This window comes from Melanotaenia boesemani, chromosome 13 (genome assembly GCF_017639745.1).
Source record: "Melanotaenia boesemani isolate fMelBoe1 chromosome 13, fMelBoe1.pri, whole genome shotgun sequence".
In the NCBI taxonomy this organism is placed as follows: domain Eukaryota; kingdom Metazoa; phylum Chordata; class Actinopteri; order Atheriniformes; family Melanotaeniidae; genus Melanotaenia; species Melanotaenia boesemani.
The window spans coordinates 9,357,822-9,382,483 of NC_055694.1; the positions used below are offsets into that span (position 1 = coordinate 9,357,822).

The 24,662-nt window shown below is 38.4% G+C and overlaps 1 protein-coding gene across 3 annotated transcripts in view; it reads right to left on the reverse strand.

Annotated features, from left to right (window-relative positions):
- dlgap4a (discs, large (Drosophila) homolog-associated protein 4a) overlaps positions 1 to 14,424 on the reverse strand; it is a 98,447-nt gene extending 84,023 nt beyond the window's left edge. For 2 of the 3 annotated variants that reach the window (XR_006012462.1, XM_042004097.1), the window contains exon 1: positions 13,946 to 14,424. The gene's annotated coding sequence lies outside the window, so the exon portion shown is untranslated. The remainder of the gene's footprint in view (positions 1 to 13,945) is intronic. The other variant, XR_006012463.1, reaches the window with a different exon arrangement.
- Between the last annotated feature and the right edge of the window lie 10,238 nt (positions 14,425 to 24,662).

Sequence of the window (24,662 nt, forward strand, 5' to 3'; positions counted from 1 at the left end):
ATAACTTTTAGCTGTCTCTGTTTATAGAAACATGTTTGCAGCAATCAGCCACAACATTAAAACCACCTGCCTACCCTTGTGTTGTCAAAACGGTCCTGATTAAGGCTGCATGATAAGAAAAGGAAAACGTACTGTGTATGTGTGATATCATTGTTATACACACAACTCTCAAGCAGTTTGCTAATGTCAGAGTCCAAAGCTGGCAATGCTTATTTTCACCACCATTTTTAATTCTGGATAAGTTTAGGAAAAATAGCAGTTAGGTGTTCAAATGGGCTGCAAAACTGCATGCATTTTATTATGGAAATCTTTAACAACATTTTCCACATTACCATGACAACACATCATGTCAATTACTATGTTTCTAGCTAAGGAAACCTTGCACATACAAAAATTATTCTTTAAGGGCATACCATGCAATGAAAGGGTTAGCTCTTGAACAAGAGTTGGGATGCGATGAGCTGGCTTGATCGGATTGAGATCTGGGAAATTTTGAGGATAAATCAATGACTTGGGATTTTTGTCATGATGTTGAGCAGTGTTATGAGGCGGACTAGCCTGCTGAGGGAGGCAGACACCTTTGGGTTTTGTCATTGACTGGGTAGAACGCTCGATCAGCAGCAATGTTTAGGAAAGAGGTATGTTGTAACGAGATAATCAGTACTATTCACTTTACTTCTCAGTGGTTTTAAAATGTGGCTGACAGATACAGGCTCCCCGACTGAGATGCAATCTACATAAAACCTTATTTCATGTGTCATACTTTCAAACACACACACACACACACACCCACACACACCCACACACACACACACACACACACACAGATCTCCTTGGATTGAGTGATGAGACTTAGCTCCTGCCATATTTCAGTCATCCGTTGGATGACAGAGCTCTCACATCGGCCATCAAGGGACACTGCGGCAGGCAGGCAGCTCTACTACTGTAGTGGTATGGCAGGTTCAGCTGAAGGAGAGGCACTGACACCCATACTAATGAGACTACGCAGCGCAGTGACCAAGCGTATGCAGGAGCATCAGGCAGAAACAATCACCCAGCTTCTGCTCAGCATATAGCTACAAGAAACCCCACCACTCTTTTCTATCTCGATCCTCTACACTTTTGAAACATTTTGATAAACCTACTGCACACTAACCATTTGAATTAGCTCGTAAAAATAGCTCATAAAAAAGACCACACATTGGTTTTTACAAAAACAACATCCACTGTTGGCTAGCTGGTCTAAGAACATGCAGCAGACTGAGTAAATAATGCCTGCTCCTATAGTCAGTACAGTCAGCTGCAAATTCTTCATAGCATGGACCGCACAGTTTATTGAAAGACACCATAGATATGTTGTAGTACAGTAATTATTTTGGCAACACATGTTTTGTCTCTTGGCATATTTAACTTATGGCAGCCACCAGCAAACATGGCTAATAGTAGAAAAAAATAGTACTTTTTTTGGTAAAAACATTTTTCTGTTTTATTTACAAATCAACAGAGACAAAAGTGACCTTTGGAAGACCTTGAAATTCTCCAGAAGAAATACATTAGCACACAACAGAGACAGAGAGTGACACCGCCTTCTGATGATGCGCAGATGTTCTCCATGCAGGTGGTTCATATGAGGCTAATATTAGCTGCGTCATAAGCCATCTCCTAATGCTTGACTGTGTGTCTCTGCAACTGTAAGCTACGGAAATATGAAGCATTCAAGAGGAAGTCTGAGACAGCTCCTTCATCCATGAGCTACAGTGTACTATTACTTCCATTCATGTCCCTTTGAAACAGGCTGAACCTGTAATACATCAACAAATGATCCAGGATTTGCCCTCTAGCCACTTCCCATTTCACATGCAAGTCCTCAGGATCTGCTACCCACCATCCTGCTGTGAATTATGCAACAGTGGTGTTTACAGGGAAGGCACACTGCCTGTAGAAAAACAGACAAGGATGTGTAACCTCTGTAGGTTGTGGACGGAGGCTGAATGAGTGCCTGTTCCTGCTGTTTTACAGTTTGCACAAAGGCAATTTACAACAGACAGGTCAGGGTGACCTGCTCGTTGACTGATGCCACACATACAGGGAAGACAGATGGGGGGTTAGGTCATGTTGACAAAATCAGCCTGAAGTTGTGACCATGAGGTCTTGGTACAAACCCAAGACAACAGAGGAATTGCAGAAGTCGTGTTTGTGTTCATGCTTGCTAAATCCTCCAGAAGTGACAGAGCCACACATGTTTCTGTATTACATCACATGTCTCTAAATCCATTGAGAGCATACAGCACTGCTGTCCATTAATCTGCATTAATGAAATCATTGGCTACAAAAACCTAATTTCTTGGTCCTTGGTTTTTGTCTTGCAGGTAAATTCTTTTGTTATACCCACACTACATGACATTTAATCTAGTGTTATGACAAACTCCCCCCTTACTGTGTATTCCCAATTATTCATGTGTTTTGAAGTACCACTTAACCACAAGCTCCACTTTGTGTGTGAATGCACACAATGAATAATATATAGATAACAAACTTGAGTATAGAAAAGAGCATATCTGCCATAAGTGCTAATACCCTCAGTAAGTTTTACAGTGTGAAAAACGTGACTCTTTGTCATGCAAATCTCTTACTAAGTTAGTCGCTAATATACACAGAAGAGCACTAGATATTGCATCACCTTAATTTGGGAGGATTTACATGTCAGAGATTAACAAAAGAAATTTAAAGAAACTGAAACACCTCAAAACTTAAAGAAACTAAGAAAACCTAAAAAAGAGTATATTGTATAAACTTTGCTATACAGTGACATGGTTTATGGGTAAAATTGAATGCATTAACAGGATCCACACCTCATGTCATGTTCTAAACAGTTCTACTTGCTTTTAATAGATGGTAAGCTAGCAGGAGCCTGTATTTAGCAGTTGTGAGTGACATTCTTGAAAAAATCCACAAGCTTCAAAATGCCCTGAGGCTGAAATGAAACAGAGCACATCATTCCTTCTAGCTGCAGTCAAAGTTACTGTGTGTGTGTGTGCGTGTGTAGATATGGAATAAGGTGATGGGACTGTTTAATATCCCAAGGTTGAATGTGACTTTTGACTTTTTTTTATCCTGGGAAGTGAAGAGGCTGTTTGGGTGAATTTGAGAGCCACTCCTTATCAAATACTGCTGGGAGTTTCTAAACGAGGCAATATGGCACACAAAAACCCCAATAACAGTAAATTATTAAACTTAACATATGAATTGACAGCGTACACTGCCCAGAGGCAGTATGTTCTGAGACAAAAACGAAGGCCACCAGAATTAAATTTGATCAAAATGGAAAAAATAAAATCATATCTTCTGCTGAGGCACATGCCCTGTCTTTGTGATTTACACAAAAAATCCACTGCAAACTGGTTTCACACAAATACATGACATAAAAAAAATTTTGTTTTAAGATGTAGAGAGAGCATCTAATGTGTTAACGCTGAGGTGCCGACACCACAGAAAGTGACAAGACTTGGTTACCATGGTAACGACACCACCATCTGTGAGAAGGCCATTGAGAGAGTAAAAATCTATCTATGTTTTTAAATAACGTTACACCTCCAAAACCATGTCTATTCCCAAGCCTCAGTATTTTTGCCTAAACCTAAAATGGTGACCTATAAAGCAACTGAATGTTGTTTCCCGTCACTGGATTGAACAGCAGCCTCTGTCTCAGAAAGTGGGCCTTTCTTTTACTACTTATATTGAATAAAGGAATCCATGTGTAAAAAAATAAAATAAAATAAAATAAAGTAAAATAAACAGCCACATTCTCACTTTGATCTTAGAATTTGCCTCCACTGGAACAAAGCTGCTAATTGACTTTCCTCTGGTTTCCATGGTGCCAGTACTTAATTTCAAGAAATGAAGAAACAACCATATTAAATGAGTTGTTGAAAAGGCCCTGTCAGATTTGCCTGAGTTTCTTTACATTTAAATAGGTAGTTTTTACGTAATCCTGTTGACAAGCAAACAGCACTGAAGAACAATATACCTCTGCTGAGGCTTTATTAATATGCTGATTATAGTGACAAATGAAACATAACTTAGAGCTTGAAAGCTTCTTTCAGATCATTCTTTGTGGTAACATGACCTGTGAAGTTATTTCCAGATGACAAGGTTGTCACATGTATTGTTGATGGCTTTGCACTTAAAGTTATGATATCCCTGTAGTTTTCCAACTTTTCCGTTATCTCGCGCTTTGGCAGTGACTTACTGCATTATGCAAGATTTTGACTCAGGCAGGATTAAGTCAAAGCAAAGCCATGGTGTGATTTCCTAGTCTTCAACTTGAGCTTAGTTTAATCTGCAGCTCACAAAAGACCACAGTATTCCTTCCTGAAACCCTTCACTTAAATAAGAGTAAAAGTGCACACATTAACCTGCAAATGTGGGGTGTAAATGCAACTTGCAGTGATTGTGTTTTTTATTTTTTTGTCTGCCTTTGACAATTGACAATTACTGATATTGCAAAAGAGACATAAAAACATGTTAAAGGTCTATATCTAAAATCTTTCTTGAGAAAGAATAAATTCATATTTTACTGGCAACTTATTAATGGGGGGAGAAATCAAATCATCTCATGTAGTGAGAAAACCCCAAAAACATGTTATTTCAAATGCCGTATGCCCACTTTCGGGAAGAATGGTTTCTCGAGTTTTTCAGTTAATATTAATAAAACATTAAGACTCTGAGTTCTGCTAATTTCCTTAAATTTGTATTTATTGGCTATATAATTGAAGCATAATTCTACATTTAATGACCAACATGCACTGCCTGCATAGAACAACAGTGCAGAAACCAGTTTGTCCCCCATATCTGCTTATCTCCCACCAAAATGTGCAGTTTGGGCTTTTTCATCAACTGCAAACCCAATCTTTTCTTACTCTTCATGTATTTCAGTGGCTAAAACCAACACATACATAAAGTTTGTTTTATCTTGCACAAACATTTACTTTTATCGTTTCACATAATAAGGAAATTTCAACTTTGAGCAGCGATCTCTTTGCAGTATAGTTTTGGTCGGCCATGGTGGAGGCCACAAACCCCACACTGGAACCAGATGGGCTACTTAAGCATGAGGGATCCACAGACAAACAGCACCAAGCTGGGATCCACCACAATGTCATTTTAGCCAAAAATAGCACCACTGGCTACCCTTTCTGCACACTGAACATTACACAGAGGACTGAACTCTGTCTTTAATTCATTTAAAAGCTTTAAGCTGGCAAGAACAAACCCGGATACAATTTTTCAGAAGTGTATCTAGAAAATTAGATGACAAAGAGCTGTTATGCATCAGTGAATCTTTTTTTTTCTCCTTTTTTTTCTAGAAAAAAATGAAAAAAGTCATAGTGAGCTTTAGGAAAAGTCGCACACTGTCTGATCAAAACGATTCACAAATACTCACCACAACCAACTTTTTAAAAATACAATTATTAAACAATTACTCAAACTTAATACCTTATTTTACAAAAGACTGTGTGTCTTTTTCCCCACTAATAATCAAGCAAAACTGTTTATGCAGTTCATCTTAACATTTGTTGTTACTCCAGTAAAGTCTCTACTTTAGCCATGCAAGGCAACTTTATTTTTATAGCACATTCCATGTACAAGACAATTCAAAGTGCTTTACACAAAACATAAAAACATTACAGCAAGGTGCAGAAAAAAAAAGCGTATTAGAAAAACAAAGATTAAAAAAGATCAAATTGATTAAATAAAAGCAGAAAGAAAAAAAGCTCAAATAAAGAAATAACGTTAAGATTTCACCGTAAACGAAACAGATGCAGATCTGGACTTCTAAATAAAAACTATTGAAATGAAGCAGAGAACAGGTGGGTCTTCAACCTCGATTTAAATAAACTGAGTGTTTCAGCTGATCTGAGGCTGGGAGTTTGTTCCAGACAGCAAGCAGGTCTAATCATAATGACAACAAAAAGCATCAATCCATTTTGGTCAAATGTTTTTATTATCTGTACCAACACTTTAGCCTTGATGATAGAGGTTTCTGTGCATGACAGAAAGCCTAGCGATTTGTTTCAAAAGGGTAAAGATAATCTTCTGGTGAGATCAGTGTAAATTGGTGCTGGTATCGGGTGTGATGACATGAGATGCTGAGTCCATGTAGTGCTCAGGGCTGTGACACAGACACACACCCCGGGTCAGGTCTTGGTTTGAGTAAATGTAATTGATGACAGAAGGCAGAAGGCAGTCATGCCATGGTGTTAATCATGGTGAGGGCACACACTCACTTTTAAGCCCAGTGTCTGTACATGTTGACTCTTTTAGTTAAATGACGGATTCATTTTCCAAGTATAAAAATTTAATGATGCCATTATCAATTTAACTTGGTGATGAAGAAAATAAATCCTGCTGCAGGCAGTTTGAGAAAAGAATAGATCATTTCCTGCATAATGCAACATAAAAAAAAACTTAGCTTTTTCATCTTACTGTTTTGTGTGTATGCTTGGATTTGTTTTTCACAATGTTCCCACATGCTTTTTCAAAAACATGTCGCAGTTAAAACGGGAGCATTTCTGTTCCCTTGCAGTTTCTGGAGTATGTACGTGAACTGGTTTAGATCCTGCAGGAGCTAAGGAGATTTCCATATGGGAAAAATTTGTTTTTAATACCAAATTTATTATGTTTTACACAGAAATAAATAAAGCAAACCTATTATTCAAGTGTTGTGGATATCATAGAATAACCTCGAAAGATCTGTCTCTGTCCAAAAAGTATTTTTATACATACACACTACCACCCACAGACAGTCACTAAGAGCTGGCCCAGAAATTTAAGCAAAGGCTGAAGTAATTCTCTTTGAAATCAAAAAACGAAATATATAAGCTTTAAACAACACCCTAAATTACGGGCATACCTGCAGTGCTTTTCTGTATAGCTTCTTCATTCACACAGCAAATGTGTCTTATTAGCTCTCTTACATCTGATTAGAAGCTTGAAGCAGACAAAAAAGGAAAATTGTCACCCACTTTTGCTTCAAACTTAGTCAGAATTCCTAATATCTAAAAACAAAAACAATTTTTCTTTGGTTGTTGATGAAGAATACAGACAGCCATTAAAACACTGACATGAACAAACAGCTGTTGCCCGGATCTTCCCCGCTTTGGACGCATGAGACATAATTAATCACCAGGGGACACAGACTCATTAATAGCTGTGTGCTGATTACTTGTCCCTGCAGAACGTTCAGCTTAACATGCAAATTTGTGTCACAGGATCCATTCTGCGACGCAGCCCTGGCAGGGACTCATTGTGAAATGACACATGCGGAGAGATAACAAGACACTCATCAGGGGTTCACTGTAAAACATTTTCCTCTATTTTCAGCATTTAAGATATAAATTTGACTAATGTTAAGAAAGAAGTGAAATGTGCCAAGAAAAGAGAGTTCTTAGTGGACTGTGTATCATTTGATTTGCAGTATTTTTTTATGCTGATTCACAAAAACAGCAAAGGAGAAGAGGAGAGAAGGGAGATGGTAAGAACAGAGAAGAGGAGCTTGTTGAGCACAGTGACCTGATGCAGGGAAAGGTCACTGACTCAGCAGCATTCAAGCGCATCAATGGCGGCAGACTTTAATCACCTGCAGCCGCTTCATCAGCTCCTGCATGACATGGCCTCTGTACCAAGGTCATAAAATCTCTCTGCTGAGGAGATCCTTTCCCAAGAAATTCATTTTTTTTTAAGCTTTCCACTGCCGAATCTACTTTCTATCTGAGTTGTTTTTCAGCACAAATTTAAGATGATGAGACAATAGCTGAACAGATGGAGCACGAAGACACTTCACAAATGCTAAGGAAGTACACACACAAGTTTGGAGCGTCATTATTCTGCCTAAGCTAAAGTTACACTGAGTTGTTGCTATGGTAAATATGGTGAAACAACACTTTGAAATACCATATACATGCTATTTTCTCAGGCAGTAAACACGCTGAGCTTCATGAAGAAACTCATTGGATTCCTATCTCAGATCTAAATTGCTTCTGTCTGTGAGGATTACTCAAACCTATGTCAGAAAATGCTGCCTGTCCAGCTTTAAATGTGCAATTCATAAAAATATTACAAAAGATGACAAATAAAAATTTCTAAAGAACCATAATGTGTCCAAGTTATATATCCAGAGCAATTCTAGATACCTGCAGAGTATAGCTTAATAATTGATACCTATTGCGCAAATGCAAGTCATTTAAAACTGCACACTTAAGATCATGAATTTTACATTAAGTTTGTTTTGGCTCATCTCTGTACCTTAAAATCTAAATTCATCAAGGATGTCCTCAGAGAGTCCCAGTTTACAACCATGTTAACTTATCTATTTGGTGTTTTTCATATACCAGACAATATAATGAGCAAAACCAGTCAATCCTACAGCTGCAGTGACCAAATGAAGCCTCATTTAAGAGATTCAAACTGCCAGGCTTTTACGTAACAAACCTTTGGAAACAACCCTGTCAACTTGCGGATTGGGACTAATTTGTCACAGTGAGCTTCGAGGATTAACTAATACTAGCATTTAGCAGCATGTTGTGTGCTAATGTGAAAAAACAATGGCCCATTTACCTCAGTGCTATATAATTTCATCTCATTCTGAAAGTCTCAGAAACTCTGTGTTTTTAAGCATTGCAGACTTGAACCATGAGGAGAATTACAATTTAATTGAAAATTTAAAGAATGGTAAATGGTCTGTATTTATATAGCGCTTTACTGTACCTGGGATGATACCCAAAGCGCTTTACATTATACATCACATTCTCCACACACTGATGGCGGAAGCTGCCATGCAAGGCGCTCGACCACGACCCATCAGGAGCAATTAGGGGTTCGGTGTCTTGCCCAAGGACACCTCGACATGAACCCGACTTGGCCAAGGATCGAACCGGCAACCCTCGGGTTACGAGACGACCACTCTACCTTGCTGAGCCATGCCGCCCCTGTACTATATGAGCATGTGTGTTTTGTTGTCTTAAGACAAACAAACAAAAAAAAAAAGCCAGTCAGTCCCACTCACATCAGTAAGCCCGATTACATTACTATCAAAATCTGATAACTGGGAGTAATAAGATAATTGTAATAATCAGATCTGATGTGTCTACATGCACTTCTGAAATGCTACATTCGAAAAGCCCTGGTCTACATTTCCCAGTCGATTATCAGATTTCTTTTGAAGTACATATACGTGTGGTAACATAACTTGTGTTATTTTCAAAACATCTGGTTATTGTTGAGCATGGCGGGTCCCACAGTTAGCGTTAGCTACTAATGTGAAAGCTAATAAGCTGCAAAATATTCCACATGTGAATGCTACACTTTGTTTATACGCCACCTTCCGGCTGCTGGATGCCATCGTGTTTATCTGTTGTGTTCTGCTCACATTGCGATTGAGTCACTTCAGTCTTTTCAATGGTAGACACTGAAAAACGGAAGTGATGTAGCTTTTGACACAAGCACAGATGTGAAATAAGTTATACGGTTCCTACATGCACAGACATCAGAGTATTAGGGAGAAATCTAGAGAAGTTAATCTGATTTATCATCATCAGATGACTGTAATAAATAATGAGATTATGCTGTCTTTATTACTACCTGAATAATATGAGAATTCCATAAATCATGTAATGATCGGTTCACTCAGCTGGGCTGACGACAGAGAGGACAGAGACGATGTCATGGGTGTCCTCTTGTTTTTCAAATTTGTGGGGAGAGCAATCATGATGAAATTCATAGTATAGACAATAAGTGTCAGCAGTGAAAAACTCTACTTCAGATTTTAAAAACACCTGCAGGCTGAGCACAATTCCCCAAAACCTGCTCTGTCTGCCGATGCTACAGACTCGAAACAACTGCTAGCTTTCAACTCAAAGCTGCTTGTTTATGAATAGGATGATTAATAAAACAAAGCTACTGTGTCTGACTATCTACTGATACTGATAGAAAAATTATCCTACTGAGTAGCATCAACGAGATTTATAACAAAGAATTTTCAGTAATCCATATTGATTTTGGTTATATCACTACATCATTTGATATTACGTGGAGTGGCAAGTGACGTGAATGGCTGGTGTTATATGTATTTTACCTTTTTTTTGTTGTTATCTGACCTTACACCCTCAATGCATGGCTGATATTAAAGAGGCTGGCTCTGGAAAGCCAGCCAGTTAATAAAACAAAGACAGAGTAGAAGAAAAGAAGAAAAAATAGGTTTTCTGTCATCCTTGGTCATTGAAATGCCAATTAGGCCAATACCTTGTGACATTTCTGCTCTTTTTACTCTCATGATAAACCGAATATGCTCCAGTATGGGTAGTCATACTTCAGGCAGCCTTATAATGCCAAAGTACTAACACAATAGGTCAGACAAACAAGATTTTACCACATGTGCTTTTCTTGCTGCCATTCCTTCTGCAGACAGTAAAAACTCTGCTTATAGCCTAGCATTTGGTGATTCTAGCAGCGGTGGAAGTGTTTAGATCACTTTCTTTGAATTAAGACTGTCATGGATGGTTTAAAATTTAATTATTAACTGAGTTTAAAGCTTACATTTACTCAGCAGTGAGCATTTTAGCAGGTTAAAGCTCACTCTTAAGCTGCCTGCCCTAAAATGTTACACAATACTTTCACTACTTTGCTAATTATGGCAGGCAGCTGTTTTCTGCACTTTTCAGTAAAAGAGAAGCACTCCGAAACCCATTGTACCACATGCGCTTAGCACCATATTGCATAGAGACACAATTAACAACTACTGGATAAACACAGCAAAGCACAGGGGAACTGAAATTATGTATTTCTCCCTTAGGACATGATTTGTATCTGAATGTGTGGGAATATGTGAATAATATTTTGAAATGGGAAATATTTTCTTTTCCATCTGTGGTTGGAGTGCTATTGAGCGGTTACATATGAGCAGGTCTTGGTGGCATGCACACATTCTGTTGGGTTCTGTCAGTTCTTTTGTTTTGCCTCTCCTCCCTCCTCCTAGCTCTCCTGCCTGGCTTATTATTGCACACAGCTGTTCCTGATTGGCTCCACCATAAAGTCTGGGAGTGCTTTTCATTCAGCATCAGTTTGTCTGCTTACCAGCGGTATTGTACGGCCATCTAAAGATCAGTTGAATGTTTTTCCCGTCATGACTTTTCAGCCATCCTGTTTGTCTGTCCAGGTTCAGTCAGACCATGAGATTCTTTTTTCCTTGGATTCAGTTACCAGACCATCTGCACTTTGGAGAACTCCAGCCACTCTGCTCTTTTTTTTTTAGACTTGACCCTTTTTTTATTATTATTATTGTTAATAAACCTCTTTTTTTTATTCTAATCATCATATCTTCATTTCTGTGAGGTTCTTGTCATCCACCCTCATCTCTAACACATTTACTGAAATACAATCTATAAAATCAACTATCCTCTCGGAAAGGAAATGCATTAACTTTCAAGTTCATCTGTAATGATGCACAGAGGTCTTGCCCAGATATTTGCTGGATAAACTAAAAGAATGAAAACACTGACCAGTGGCCCAAGAACTTGAGTTATCAGGCAATGGTGAAGACTCTCCACACTGCTAAACACTCAATTTGGGAATTTATGTACGCATACACAGTTTCAAAATGATAATGTTAGCAACTTAGCTGGATGGAGGAACAACTTTTGCTGACAGAAACTGTTTGCTAAGAATGTTAGCACTTATTTCTCCTACTCTCAAGTGACCAAAGGTATTATAAAGTCTATTTTTAGGCATTTTTGTCTCAAACTATTAGGAAACTGCAGGATAAATCACAGTAGAATCACTGTGCAGGTGATGTCATGAGTTTCTCTAATCTAATGGTGCAGTATAATAGTCTTTACCGAGAAGTAGCACCCAATATAATTTCCAAACCTGACTTTTTCTTTTTTTTATTAATCTTTTTTTTTGTTTTGGTTTGTTTTTGCTGTTGATTTTGTTTTTGTTTTTTGTTTGTTTTTTGTTTTGGGTGGGGGGGCATTCACTTTTGTTTTTGCACAGATATTTAAATATAATTTATATTTTTCTGAAAGCACTGCCAAATGATCATTTTTTATTTCAAGTAAAATTTCCAGCACAATACTTCCCATCCTCTCCCTTAACTACAAGTACTTCTGCACAGCAGCTTTGTCACTCTTCCTCAGTGAAAAGATTTCAGCCACTCTTCCACTGGTGAATCAATGCAGAGGAGTAAAAAAGTAAAGTATTTCTGTATTCAGTGGATGAGAAATATTGAGTAGCATTCAGTATAAGCACTCAACTGATGTACAAGTACCTCTCCTCAAGTACTAGAGCCCCCCTAAAAAAAATAAAAAATTTCAGAAACTCAAGAACAACTCTTTAAGACTGTATCTATGAACACAGTTTGTGTGTCAGCCTTATTGATAACTTAATGGATTTAGTGGATTCTGTGCAGTTCTGCTTCAGTTGTTAAAGGATTTCACATGGTTGGGTTGTGAAAATACTCTGAATTCTCTGTGGGCTGTTGACACTATCTGTATGCATGTGATACTGTACACTATCTTGTCTAATCACTCCCTGCAGTAGCCCTGACTAAGCCGGTTTTTAAAACACCCACCATCCTGGACCAGAGCCAGCTGGGTTTCCTTCAGACTCCATGGTACAGCATCATCGTGGCTGTTGGCACCCTGGCAGCAGATGTGACATTGACACCATAGTGAAATGATTCAGCCTACCACCAACAGAGCTGTTTGACACTGAATAACCAGAGGTGCTCCTGGGCTCTGTTTGTACTGCACCACACTGAGTTTATTTGAATTTAGTCTTGTGCTAGCAATCATGTACTCATGCAATAGGACAGTCAAGAAACAGAAACATGATTATTCGCCATCCAGCCTACACTGTGATGCATGTATCTTTCAGGCTGCCCAGCACAACACCGAAACACCGGCATCCTTCAGTGTGCCATCCACAGATTTGTGGTCCCATCGAGCAGTGAATGAATTATTGATCAGGCTTCTACTAACAAAATCGGCTTTTAATCGTATGGAGCTCTTGTTTGACAAAGACGAGTGAAACGATGGGCCTCAATGCCAACTGCAAATCGATCACGCTCCCTGCACGCTGCCTCGTCTTCAGCTTCACAGGAGATGAGTCCTAGTTTATCAAGAGCCAGCAGGAAGCTCTTGCTTCTTCCAGAGAAAGGGGCCCCTCACAAAAAAGTGTTTCACATACCATTATTTTTTACACTAAAAACTGCAATACTTCTTACAGAAAGAGTGATGAAACTTCAAAGGGAGAATAGTCTCTGATCTTGGGAGTCTGAGGTTTTTCTTACTCATCAAAAGCAATGAAAAAAGAAAAAGGTAAAAAGAAAACGGCCATGCAGCCAACGACTAGTAAATGGTAATTTCGTGTTGATTAATTCAATAGTTAAAAACTAACATAGATTCATCTAATTGTTCTCAAAAGACATCCTTTTCCTTTCCAAGTTCTGTAATTAGAGGGTGTTTGCCCAGCAAACAAAAGCAAGAATCTGATAACTTTAACATACAGATCATTCACACGAGGCTGAAAATGAATGAGATTTTTTAGGTGACATTGTCTTAGCCGCCTGAACTGACTTTGGATTCGTCAGCCTGCGGTGAGGTTTAGACCGGGCGCCCTCAGGTAAAACACGTTTAAACCCTCAAAAAAAAAAAAAAAAAAAAAAGGCTGTTGGAATGACATAACAAGTTACATATCGGGATCTCGCAGCTACACACTCAGACAGGATTTGACAGGTGAAGCGCGACCTATTACCAACGGACAAATATTACATTTTAACTCAACACAGGGGTTGACGATGCAACAATGCAGTCTGATGAGCTCCAGGTCAATTTGTTTGACTGCGACCCGCAACGCCCGATGTAAATCCTGAACGTGTCAACAAGCTTACCTTTTTTCCCCCATTGTGCTGTAATCATCTGCAGATGGGTGTCGGTCACACAGGAATAGTTATCCAGCTCTTACATGCCGTAATATTACCGTCAACCGGCTGTTTATCTGTGGGGCTGGTAAACAAGACGATGCTATAATTGTCTTTTTTTTATTATTATTTTATCCCTTAGATGTATGGCAAAATGTTCTTTGCGGTCGTCGCGCGTCTGTCCTCTCCACAGTACAGCGGTCTTCTGACAGCAGTTCACCGGTTTACGCGGGGATCCATCGCGGCAGGGAAAACGCAGTTTGGAGGCAGCCGGTGATGCTGCTGCAGCAGCGTTTGCTCCGTCGAGACGCGGGATGAGAGAGGTGGGGGTGGGGGCATCCAAGGGCCCACGACAAAACAGCCAGCTCCGAAAATGAACTCATCCGACCCGAAATGTCGTTCTCAGGAGCAAACGGTGGTTGATGAATCATTATGCGCAGAGACGGGCGACATGAGTGCGTGCGTGTGTCGTTTTTTCTTTCCGTTTGTCAGGAGTGATGTGCATTGGTGATTCAGGGAGAGAAGGGGGACTTTAAAGGAAAATTTCATTCAAAAACTGATCTTACGCTTTGAATGCGAGGATTGGCTTATCAGTTTTTTAATGTGACAGTTTGTAAAATTGCTATTTTGAAGCCATGCAGCTTATTTTTAATGCAAATACAATAGAGGTTTATACATTTTTGCTTCTCTAACATAATAATATTAATAAGTTAAAAATCCAAAGGAAAAAAGCTCAAAGAAGTGACCAAACGACCCATGTTAGTCCTATTCAAAGCTTCTTTTTTTTCTCCATTACAGAAAAAAATAAAAATAAAATAAAAGCCTCAAAATCTTAAAGAAGTTTCAAACCTAAAGTCTTGGAAGGTATAACTAAAAGAAGATTATTATTTTAGAAAGTGTTGTCAGTAATCCCCTTCTGAGAAAAGACTAAAGACTTTAGGTTCTCCTAAAGGTTTTTTGTCAGGATAACCTGTTGCGAGTATGAATTGCAATAGCTATTGACTGAATGCTCGAGGCAGTCATGTGAACAAGCGCATGGAACAGACAGATCAGAGGTAAACACAATGGCGGATAGTTTTGAAGGACTGTCTCTAGGACCTTGTCAGTAACTACTCGGCACCTGTATGAGTTTTCCTCCTTGTTGCACAGTGACAACCAATTTGTGCCTCAACAGTTGGCAACAAAATTGGAAGTGTTTTGGGGCTGATGCCCCAAAAATACAATTTGACCTTTTCACTATTTTTGGACTATTTCACTATTTAGCGTCCAAGTGCTGTGTACTGCCCCTAGTGGTGACCTCCACTATTTGGAGCTTTTTGGACAACCCTCATGCTTCCGTCATTTGCAGCAAGTATATACACAGACGTAGGGGAATTTGCGTTATGGTGCGTCTTCGTCCTAATCTGAAGGTGGCAGAGGAGGTGGTATTGGCTGGTAAACTCAACAGGATGAAGTTCTTTTGATGGTTCACTTCAGTTCTGGTAGGTATTTCCTGCTATAAAACATGGCGTCCAACATGGTGCAGTCTCTTCATGAGCTCATGGAAGCAAAAGAAGTAATAAAAAGATTAGCCTCTCATCAACTTAATCCATTGATTATTGTTTGCTTGTTTGTTTGTTTGCTCTGTTTGTTTTGCTTGCTTGTTTGTTTTTGTTTTTTTTGTGTGTGTTTTTTTTAAGAAAATCGCGTACCATACAAATTCAGTGAGAAGATTCAGAAATCCAGAAACACGTAATCCCAAACTGATCAATCACAAGGGAGTACTTCTGTGTAACTGTCTGTGTAGCAGGGGTGCACAAGGTGCTTGTCAAGCCTCTGCGGACCTATGCAGCGCCTACGGCAGTGACGGCATAAGTGCCCTTACGCAGACGCTGCACAAATATAATTCAGCGTTAGCCATCCATCGCTTGATCCAGAAGATGGAGCAGTACCACTCAAAATCACGGGGGCAGTGCTGAGCAGATGTGACCAGCAAAAGATTAAAAGAAAAAAAAAAAACAGAAAGAAAGAAGAGGAACAGGAAATTTAAAAAAAAAAGCAAAAGAAGAACAAAGATAAGGACAACAAACTTAGAAATTGGTCAAGCTTTTGAAGAAAGGCTATCAAAATGTTTAGGGTGGTTGGGCGGTTGGAAGCAACTTGTAACTTTATAATCCCTAGGAGTGAGTGCATGTGTGAAGGCGTTGTCCCTATCTGTGTTGGCCCCTGCAATGGACTGGTGACCTGTCCAGGGTATACCATGCCGCTCACCTGTTAAAATGCTGGACAATAGGCTCACAACTTACCCACGAACCCGTAATGGATTAAGCGGGTACCGATAATGAAGGAATAAATAAATAATACCTCAGTATGACAAACAATATATTTACGATTATTCTTTGACTATTTAAAAACAAAAACTCTAAGCAATAAAATGTTGGAGTACAGAGTGAAGACATCAAACTGAACACCTTACTGCTTTCAAAGGAATATTAAGGACACGAAAATTGCTGCCAGGTGCTATGAATCAAATACACTTGATAAATGATCATCAAGACATGTGAGCACCTCAATAAAAGCTGAGATTTTGGCTGGTCTGAATCATCAAGACATGTGAGCACCTCTATAAAAGCTGAGATTTTGGCTGGTCTGAACCATGTGTTTTACACAAAGAGAAAAATACATCACCAATGAAAAGAAATTCCTTTTGCCCACCAATCTGGGAATGATTATAAGGCCGTTTTTCATTCAACATAAACCCAAAGGTCACACCTCAGACTATTCTAGCCTTAGTATGTTGAATATTAAAATTCTCTTAGAATGGGCTATTTATATCTACTTGTCATGGGTCCACATACATGGGAGCTGACATATTATTTGTGCCACCATTTTTAATATGATGTCTTTAAATGTACAAATAATGACAGTGATAAGAGAATCCTCTGAGCTTTAAAACCGCAGCACTGGCTTTGTTTGATAGGTGCCAGGGCACGTTTAAAGGCACATAGATGGAGACAGTATATATGTACACAATTTTGATTTAGTTACCTGTAGTGCAGCCATCGCTGCACCTGAAGCCATTGGATCCACTTGCAAATGAAAGCATATTTATATCTGGAGAAATTTTGGCCACTGACAGCCACCATCTATTCACAACTGTACTTGGCATTTGAAGTAATGTTTGTGTCCATCTTTACCACTAGATGTCAGAAATTATAATTATACACTGTACCTTTAATGGCAGCATAATTTCAACATATGCGTCTACCTCTACAGTATCCCATATGCAGCTAATCCATGCCAAGGACAATGATCCACTCTATACCATCATAGACTATGGGTTTTCTACTTATTTCTGATGACATCCTGTACAGTTTATTTTTCTTTGGCATGTAAAACCCAATGTTCATTTTCCCAATGACACAGCTGAATCATCTTACCATAGGACACTTGCCCATTGTCTTTCAATCCGTCTGTGATGGGGTTTTGCCCAAAGAACTATGAACCGTTTCTGAAGATTAATATAAGGTTTTATCTTTCTAAATATAGTTTTAGGTTATATTTCTGGATGTATCAGTGGACTGGTGTTTTTCAAAGGTACTATACTGACTACAGTGGCATAACTGTTTATTAAGCTGGGCCGCCTGACAGCTAGGTCATGGACATCAAATCTGGTTTCCACATTTGGCCTTTACTCACTAAGATTTCCCCAGACTCACTGAATCGTTTTACAGTATCATACACTGTAAATGTTAAATGATTAAGCTTTTGCAATTAAGATTTTTTTTATCTGAAGCCTAAGCCTTTAATAGATGCTACTTTTATACCAAACCCTGACACCCTCACCTTGTTTTGATTTGTTTGTGTCTCTTATCTACTTATTCCTTTGCCAGTATTTATAGAATCCTAAAGTGTTTTCTACCAGTGTGAAAACAGGCTTCCTAACCCATGTACCACACTGCTATTTTCTTCCTTTATGTGGGCTGCTTCTGCTTTTATTTATGGATAGAGGTATGGATAGAGTACATCCTGGAAAATGGTTAAGAGTTCATATCATTCACTGTGTGACCAGCTTATATTCAGTCCACATGACTTTTTTTTCAGTTAACTAAGTTGCATCAAGGCAGACTCATGGAGAGGCTTAACTTGTAAAACTAGAGATGGAATTAACAGAATTTTTTAAAAAACATTAATCAAATCAACAATATATGAACCAGATGAGCTTTCGACCCTTTATTATTGTCTATTATTGTAATGACTGAATACTTTACCAGGGTTTTTTTTGTCCTAAATCTAATAAAAATCTAATTATATAAAACATTTTAAAAATTCCTTTTTAAAGTTTCTAATCCCTCAAATTCCCCACAAAGCTCATCATTATACTAATATATGGTCGCCACAGATTCTAGGCAAAATTTCCATTATGAAGCAGCAATAAGACTTTCACCCATAATTTGACATCACCACTTCCAGATTTTCAGTGTGTGCCGTCATTCTCTATATATAAACCAGAGAAACATGTGTGCAGCTTTGTGAAGCTATAGGTTCTCATTAATGTTTGCTAAAGTGAAGATTAGCCAGTCAGATTTTTGGATGTCTAAATTTAGCCGATACCAGACACACATTCACACACAAGCATATACACCTAGAGGTCTGTGCCACTAGCAACTGAATGAATATGACTAATCTTCAGTATGAAATCAAGCTGACAAAAAAAGACAATCTTTCCTCTCCAGAGTAATGCCCACTAGCACAAGCATTACGGATGGCTGATTGGATAAGACCATGACTAATAACTTTGCATCTGATCCAAGGCTCAATATCCAAAGGCAGCCAATGACTGTTGTAAACTTGGTATGGTTTTCAGCTTGTCCTTTTTCCAAATGGCTGAGCAAAGTTATCTGACTCTGATGTCCTCACATGTTAGCTGTAGTTGAAAAGATGGACGATTAGTTTAGTTTCTTGGTTTAACTATAATGGACTCCAGGTTAACTTACGGCAACGAAATACAATTAAACAATATTGGCAGGAAGAGAGAGAGAGAAAAAATTGTGAATGGGTTTCTATGTTTTCTTTTGCCTTACCGTGTGTACTCAAATCAGTGACTAGTCTATTATATACAGTTAATTTTTAGAGGAGAGATAAAGCTGCTCCACCATCAACTGCCAAACTCTGCTGCTGAGCTTGATTAGATCAGTCTGTTCTGTTGGTGGCAATATGTTTAATATAACAGTTTACATGTACAGTATCTGTTTCAGGACCGACAAACTGCCTCTCAGATTACTCAGGCAACCTGGTTTTCAGGTGTGTACATGTCTGTGTGAGAGCAGCTTTCACTCACACACACACACATTTAACTAGGTTGTGCAATACACTGTATATTGGTCTGAGAGTGTGGTAACAGAGCAAAGGGAGCAGATGATAAACCAGCCTGCAAGCTCACAATGTCATGTTCACAGTGACAACATAAGGAGTTAGGAGGTAAAAATGATAGTCAAAATCAGGATTTCAACAAGGAGCATATTTATACTCCACATATTCTCCACATAGGTAGTTGTCCCTTTTAAACTCATTCTCACGCTATCCATGTGGTTTATTCCCTTCATGCTGACATGAGCTAGTATTCAACACCAAGACCTGTATGTTATGTTTCCCTGCAGAAATTTTAATTGCCAAACATATCAAAATGACTTTGGTGGTTTTGTGAAACAAAGGAAATAGTTTTTATAAAGAGTGAAAAAAAGACAGGAATAGGATTAACTACCGGCCAGAAGATCGAGAGGAAATGTACAGTTTCCTGTTGTTTTGTTTGTTATTATTGATCAGAACCTCAAATCAGTTAGAATCAGTGTGTCAAAAAATACTGGAATTCTTGATGCCTGGAAATCCTTAAATAACAGTTTTGACACCCCTTCTAATTTTATAAAACAAAATAAACCTAGATTTGAAGAACACAGAAAGAATATAAAACATATTTCATAGAGGAAAGAAAAGGTTGATTGCTCATTTTACAGGGTAAACACACAGAAAGGCCAGTCACCAACCACTCAACACAAGTGCAGCTGTTCTTGTGTGGTTCTGTTTTTAAGGGTAATAGAGGGTTACCCAATAACCCTCAAACCCCCACTACCCCCAGCCCTATGCCCCCCCACCCATATTCAACCACATGTATAATGCTGGCTCTATTGAACAAACAAAACTGTAACATTCTTGTCACCTCGCGTCACTAATTCAGAAAACACTGATTTATAATTTTGTGAATAATAATCAACTAAATTAATTATTATTATATATATGGCACTTTATCAAACACGTAACCAACCCAGAGTTCTTTACAGAGCAAAAAAAAAAAAAAAACATGAAAGACACAATTAAAAACACTTGAAATAGAACAATCAACGCAATAAGATTAAAGGAAGTTGCAAAGAAAACTGAACAGTATAAATTTTAAATAGTGACAAAAGCAAGAAGATAGGAATTTTACTTAGTTTCCATGTAATAAAAGTGATGAGCTACCAGTCAGAATTGAGATAATAAAATATTACTTAACACATGTGATTAAAATAAATGAACCAAACAGCTTTAAGTTTGCTCAGTGGGTCTGCACCATTTACCGACTGGGCAATTCAAGCAGCTGTGTGGAGTTTTCACTCCATTTAAACCAGTCAGCAGCTGGTAGATGAATAGAACAAACTCATCAAAGTAGGTTTGTAGATAAACTTAGAAAATGTTCCAACTTGATAAAGAATGTTTACGTGTGGCCTTTATTTAGATAATCGTTGGCAAAATTGCTATCCCCTCCAAGTGGCAAACTCCTCCTATTCTGCTCGTCATCACTTTCAGGGTCATTGCCCAGCTGACTGTAAGGACAGGACCTAGTGACTCATTCATTTGAATCAGGTGTGTTGAAACAGGGAAATGTCAAAAACCAGCAGGTCTGCGGCTCTTTAGGACTGAACCTGCCTACCTCTCACCCTACAGCCTCAGCCATTTTATACACCAGAATTTATGCATCAAAAACTACCAGGTGAACAGCTTCCTCCCCCACTAATAATTAGACCCACTAAATGAGGCCTTGTCACAATTTTACAGCTTTATTTGTAAAACTAAAACATTTTAGACCAACATTGGCTCTTTGGTTTCATCTTAACAACAAGTGTCTGACCAACAGATTCTACAATCACATGACACGACTCAAAAAACTAATTAAAATTGAGGACACACAGACCACATTAGAATGTTTTTATACCAGTTGTGTGTTTAATGCTCAAGTAGAAACTGAGTTAGGTCACAAAAAGGTAGAATACAGTATTGTAAAGACATATTTATTAATGTTAAATAAGCCTGCTGATCTTGAAAGGCCCCCAGTTGAAAGTATAGTCTCAAATACTTTGATCCACATAGATTAATGTTAAATAAAAACTATCATTATAGTTTTGCTTCAGCAATCTTCTAATCACAGTTACATTTCAACAAATCCATAATAACCCTGTCCTAAACTCTGTTCCATGATCAGAGTCCAGAGATCATGCTCAGTGCCTTGAGTAACTGGGTTCTTCCTGTGGAGGATTGGCATTAAAATGCAGACTGCTCATGCCCCCAAGATATCACGCCAATTATTTGTCTCTGTGGGGGAAGCCTATTTGCAGAAAATCCTCTTAAAATAAGAGTGGGGAGTCACAGTTGCACTACATCCTTTCTGCTTCCTGAATGGACAGTTTACTCAGGCACGTGTCACCTCTCACTGTGACCCTGCAGGTCCATCTAACTATGGCGGTGGAAAGGTAGTGACGTTGCAGTCACCATACCAGCACAGACTTTTGGATCTGTTCACACCCCTGCAGAGAGAGTTCAGTCCCGCTGTGCATCTCTGCGTCTCTATTTTTGTGAGTTTACATATCTGTACTACATGCCCACGGCCCTGGCAAACATGAATGCCAACCTTTGTTCTGCCTTGACACAGACAGTCTTGTTCACATGGGATAAACCACAAATGAAAGGGAAGATCTCCTTGTAGTTTTTGTTATACCATCTTACCAAATGTAAACCTCGCAGGTTTGTCCTCACTGCTCATGTTTCCATCTTACTCCAAGATGGTTAGCTTTCCAAAGCAACATTCAGTTGCTAATTGGGTGACCTTAATTAAATACTTCGCCTCTCGGCTTTAAGTGTGCCATCAGGTTCCACACTGTAATCCAGATAATTTGCTTTACTACGTGCAGACAATGTACAGCTTAAGAGAGTAAACTGGTATTAGTCTTTATGTTTATTATGATAAAACAATGGCATTTTCCACCGTAACAAATTACGCTGGCATCACATGTAGAAAATATGTGCCGCTGCTGTGGTGAAATCTTTACTATTGTAACACTCTGCATAATTTATCCATGTCACATAAGCCTTAGATTTGTAGACTCCCTAATTTGAAGTCTCATGTTCAGTGTTGATGCCTGATTATTAGAAACTGGCATTTTGAGTGAAGACGGTTCTGAGAAGTCTCAAAGCATCTTGTCATCGTGGACTATAAGAGATGGGCACAGCCACCATGATGTCACCATGACGGGTTGTTAAGTCACCTTTTTAAGTAAATGTTCCCAAGCTTTTTTTTTTGTTTTGTTTTGTTTTTTTAATGCCACCAGCAGATTGGAATTAGTCTTAAACCCAAATATGATCTAGTGGGGCTGTATTACATTGGAAGAATATGTAACTTCATGTGGTCATATGAGCATTTGCTATGTGAAATCTAAAAAATGGCGTTCATGAAGGTAAAAGGTCACATGGTAAAAAGATTGTACTTTAGCCGTAATGTGATTGTTTCAAACTGTAATTGATCAGTTTACATTTTTTACCTTAACCATGTGACGCCTAACCCCAACTAGGAAAGGACCAAATTTGACCATACTGTGCTGTGTTTACATGTAACCACAGCAAACCATCAAAGTGACATCCATCAATGTATTTTATGCCTGAACATGATCATTTATTAACTCTAACCAGATTGATGTTATTGCCTAAATTAAACCAGGACACTTGTGACTGTTGTCTTTGAGTTTTCGCCACCATGGTTGATGATGCATGTGTAAATTAAAAGTGCTGCATGTAATTAGGCCATCCAGGCCCTCCTTCCCTTATTTTGTGGAATTTGTGGCTTAATAAAGGAATCACTTTGAGAATATTATTGCCCAACGTGGTAACAAAACAACCAGTATGGGTTGTTTTTAAGGATATAAACAAACAACCTCTAGGGCTTTTCAGCTGGAGAACTTTTTGATTGTGAAAAAACAGAGAATTTTAAGCTAATAAAATTAAAATGACTTGTGACCAAAAATGTATTTAATCATTTTTGAGTGAGAATCTGTCCAAACAGATGTTATGAAACCAGTTTTCAACCACCCATCAGTGAAATTACACTTTACGCCAAGTCCAAATCGACTTCATGTTGAAACTGGTGGCAATGTGACCCTTCTAAATTATAGCCTTGGTGGCGCAAATTACTGATCCACCACATTTTCCTCTGTGGCCCGGTTTATCTATTGCTTTCTATCCATTTCCTCATCATTTCAAGTCAAGAGACATTTTTAACATATTAACCTCAAACACTGCAAGTGTCAGCTCCTCTGGCTCATAGTTGTACCTTTTTTCTTGTGTTCGTATGTGTGTTTCAACCATAAACACCAGCCAAAAGCCTTCCCACAAGCAACTGGCTCAAGGCAGACTATCCGGCCCAAGCTGAGTCAGTCCCATGCACACACTAATCCTGCTTTGGCGATAGCTTTTCACCACAGACAACAGCAAACATGAACTAGACCCTCTCCCATGACCAGATGACCAGATAATGTCTGGCATTCACATAAAGGAAGCAGGTTTTAAGCCAGATGCTGGCATTTACTCTTGTTTGGAATTATAGGAGTGCAACAAAGCAAAAGCAAATACATTTATAAATGAATAGTTGAAAAAAAAAGAAACTGAGATACGGCAAAAGGAAATTAGGAGGTGGAAAATAGAAGAATAGAATTTAATAAACCAGAAATATTGATTTCTGTTGTAAAACAAGTGGTTAAAAATGTAAAAGCTGCTAAATAGAATAATTTATATGGAAAAAAATGAAAATTATTACTTTTTCAAGTGACATGAATTAAACATTAAACAGACAAAAGGGGGTAGAGAAATGTGAACATAATATTTATTTATACATTTTTTTCTTTTTAAATATTTTAATATCCATTTTTATACTTCCATTATTCCCTTACCATATATTTAATTGATTAAATATACAGTAAGTGGATAAATGTATATTTTATTATTACTTACTTATTATTACTTTCTATCATTATAGATTTTTCTTTTTCCATTTCATCTAACACTACCTTTTCTTGCCCAACATAGTGACTCAATACATGAATTTTTAGCCAGAGTAAGGTGAGCTAAGTGTGGACATGTCATGCTACATAGACAGCCTGCAATGCACAGAGGAAGTGGGATGTCAGGAGCAGCTGACAAGAGGATGCTAGGTGGGCAAGTGGGCATTTCATCATTCATGGATTGTATGATGAAATGCCACTTGCCCACCTAGCATCCTCTTGAAGAGAAAGGACCAGTGTCAGTGAGCATGCTCATTAAAAACACTGAGGGAGAGAATGTGGAAAAATGGGGGTTAAATGTGTTGAGTTTGGTCATTGGTACATCAGGAAGAAGTAGGGACAACATA